The sequence below is a fragment of the Agrilus planipennis genome, unplaced genomic scaffold, assembly GCF_000699045.2.
Source record: "Agrilus planipennis isolate EAB-ADULT unplaced genomic scaffold, Apla_2.0 scaffold234, whole genome shotgun sequence".
NCBI lineage: Eukaryota > Metazoa > Arthropoda > Insecta > Coleoptera > Buprestidae > Agrilus > Agrilus planipennis.
The window spans coordinates 443,098-447,138 of record NW_020442398.1 but is presented as its reverse complement, the minus strand read 5'-3'; positions in this window follow the sequence as shown (position 1 = coordinate 447,138).

The following is a 4,041-nucleotide window of genomic DNA, read 5'->3' as shown; positions in this document are numbered from 1 at the left end:
GTATATTTCTTTATTTGTAGGTATATGTTGTATTTGTATATTTGGTTATTTGTTTATTTGTAGGTATATTTGTTCATTTGTATATTTATTTCTTTGCTTATTTGTAGGTATTTTTGGTCATTTGCACATTTGTTTCTTGGGTTATTTGTATCAATTGTATCAGTTCAATAATATCATTTGTAATTTCAAGAATCGGCCTTCAGCAACATTTCCAAATTATGTTCAATTCCTGCACTATTGTTGTGCAGGTACCAAAGAAACGTATACGATGTATTGTCTGTCCCGAAATCAGTACCATTCGGTATTTCCAGGGTTGGTAAGGTCACCACCCTAACAATAGCTGTACAGCTTGAACCCGTTTCGGCTGGCTCATTTTTGTAGTAGGGATGACGATTTATATATTAAGAATTTTAGTAAATCGAGAGCATTATTACAAAAATCATATATAGTATATCAGTCAAACGAAAAAGCATTATTACAAAAATCATATATAGTATATCAATCAATCGAAACGCATATTATAAAAATCATATAGTATATCAATCAAACGACAGAGCATATTATCATAATCATTCATCATAGAACATTATCAATCGACACAAATCAAACAATCAATATTTTACAAGTTATCCGTAACCCTATAGTGTGCACTTGTAGCAAGTTAAATATAGTTATTTTTATTTTTGTGTGTGTTTTTTTTACCATCGAGTGCACTGGTCCTTCGAGAAGTTTTTCTATGTGGTACAGCAGTACACCGACGATTGTAATATATTTTTTTACATCGTCACATCACGCAACAGGCACTATCGTGAGAGAGATAGATATTGTCCGAACCTTCGTTCTATCTCTTTCTGTTTCTGACCGCTAGTATTTATGTCAATGGAAGGTACGATAACTTTTCCGTATCTTAACTGACATGTTGCATTAACATTACATTTTATAGATGACGCTGTTAGCGTAATTTCATATGTAAAAAAAAAAAAAAAGATCAGAAGAAGAAATTGGAGCGAAGAGAAACTTGGATTAATAAGAAAATATTTCAAACGGAACTTTAACAGAGGAATTTATCCTGCATCCTGTCAATCAAAGAAATTCATATCGGAAACAAATATAAACCAAAACGTTCCAATAATAAAAGCCAAAATTCAACACCTAATTAAACTAAAGCCAAAAGAATAATTTTCTAAGATAAATTTGCTCCCCGTTACTTGAGGGAGAAAATGTATGTAAAAAATATTATTATCATTTAAAATATTTTGTACGTTTAATAAAAACTTATAAACTGCATTTTACTGTATTTGGAGTACATTAAACTGGCATACCTATTTGGCAAAACACTCCTCTCTGGCGGAAATGGCTGGAGCAATATTACAGATGTGGCGAATAAATGTATAGATTTTTTGTAGATATTTCTTAAGCATTCTTTTCCATTATTGTACTTCAAATTTATTTAATTTCAAAAATTATTTCAATTCATTTCTAATTCTTATCTTCTACATACCTTGGTTTCTTTTCATTCTAAACTCTATTCTAATATCTAGTTTTACCCTTAATTGCATTCTCTTGAATTCGATACTGCTTAATTCTGCATATTCCAATAAACCAGTGTCTTCACCCTCTCTCACTACTTTTCCTTCTAGAACATTCTATGAAAATTGCTAACAACCCTGTCCTATAAATAGTCCAAAAGTTTCATGTATCAATACAGTCTCCCGTCTGCCGCTACTACCACCATTCGTAAGTGTTTCTGCTATCATCTACTTTGTTTTATTGTTGTTGTCTTTGTTATTGATACTGTTGTGTTATCTTGTTCTTGTTATATATAAATTGTTATTTGTTATTGTTAGTGTTTTCTTGGTATTTTAATAATTAACACCAAAAGACACTAAACAGAAAATAAACAAACAACAATAGTCTGTAAATATAAAAGTTCTTATCCAAAGAATTGCGTTTTAAAAAAGGGTATCCCCTTCAAATAACTATTACATATATTTGTTGAATTATTAAATTAACTTTTCTTGTTTCATTTCAGAACTAACTGATGAGACACTGAAAACTTTTATCTACAGATACTTAAAATTTAACAATTCGTTATAGCTGTCAAATTAATTTGAATTTTAAATGCAACTGACGGACCAACAAAATCTGAAAAAGTTGTTAAGACAGCAGGAAAAAGTTGGTCTGTGGGACGCGCTGATGAGATCCAAAAAGATCGAAATCACGTCTGGCAGTTTCGACAGAATACAGACCACTTCGAATTATTTCATTCGATTATGGTAACGTGCCTATCACGTTGAGGTTAGCTACGCTGGGATTCGTTTCAGCAAGTAGATATCCATACATTTAAAGGGACCTTGTTGGAGCATACGTAATCCTAAAATGTAGCATCGTACCACAAATGGCGTTTACCGCGCCGTTTGTGGTATTTTCTACAACAATGTATATTTTATAACTGAAGCAATTCATTGGTCTCCATGTGGGGTTAATTCCAGCAATCCGTTCCCAACTGTTCCGTTTTCATACACCACTCGCATTGTAGGAGCTATTATTATTAATATTATTATGGATGATGATATGTTTCATATATACAGGGTGTCTCAGAAGTCGCGCACCCAATTGTTGGGATCGAAAGAGAAAAAAATTCTGAGCCCAAAAATCCATGCTTGAAATTTTTTTGTAAAGTAGATAATTAGTAATTAATTAATGAAAGTAACCAATCAGAAGCGCGCTACAGAAGAATAAAAAGTGAGTGGGAAGGTGGTAGGGGACGCGAGAGTGAGACGCTAGTGATGCACTCGGCTCCTCACGTAGTAGAAGGGATAGGCGTACGTGAGACTGGCTGCATGTGTGAGTCCGTGTACAAGTGTAAGCTAGTGTCAGTGCGTCGATAACAATGCGCGTATGAATGTGCGTGAGGAAATTTTTATTTTTTTATTACAGGCTCAAAATTTGACAGAATTCGACGGGAAAAGCTGTAGAATTCATTAAAATTATTTGAGATAAATTGAAAAATTAAAAAGTTCATCGAAAAAGATGACGGATTGGGCAACACTGAATTTATTTACTAAATAATTGTTAAAAAAAAATTGGTAGCAAGGCTCAGACGGTAGAAACTCTGACTGGTAGTTACTGAATGTTTTTTTTCTTTAAAATTACTGGAATAATAATTAATTTCAAAAAATTAGTATCGAGGCTCAGCGGCGGATACTCCGGCCGACAGTTACTAAATTGTTTGTTTTTATCGGAGTAATAATTAATTGAAAAAAAAAATAGTCGCAAGGCTTAGAGGCATAAACTCTAGCCGACAGTTACTGGATGTATTTCTCATCCCAAATTGTCAGAGTAATAATTGATTCAGAAAAATTTGTAGCGAGGCTCAGAATTTTAACAATTATTTAGTAAATAAATTCAGTGTTGCCCAATCCGTCATCTTTTTCGATGAACTTTTTAATTTTTCAATTTATCTCAAATAATTTTAATGAATTCTACAGCTTTTCCCGTCGAATTCTGTCAAATTTTGAGCCTGTAATAAAAAAATAAAAATTTCCTCACGCACATTCATACGCGCATTGTTATCGACGCACTGACACTAGCTTACACTTGTACACGGACTCACACATGCAGCCAGTCTCACGTACGCCTATCCCTTCTACTACGTGAGGAGCCGAGTGCATCACTAGCGTCTCACTCTCGCGTCCCCTACCACCTTCCCACTCACTTTTTATTCTTCTGTAGCGCGCTTCTGATTGGTTACTTTCATTAATTAATTACTAATTATCTACTTTACAAAAAAATTTCAAGCATGGATTTTTGGGCTCAGAATTTTTTTCTCTTTCGATCCCAACAATTGGGTGCGCGACTTCTGAGACACCCAGTATATATAATAAATGCTTGTACATACCTCCTTAAAGTAATCATACACATCGGCCATTTTGGCCGAGTATCTTCAGCTAAAACAATAAAATAAGTAAGAAAAATGTATGTGTGTACAAATTCAAACATTTATAAGTGAATATAAATAACAAATAATCACTATGACTG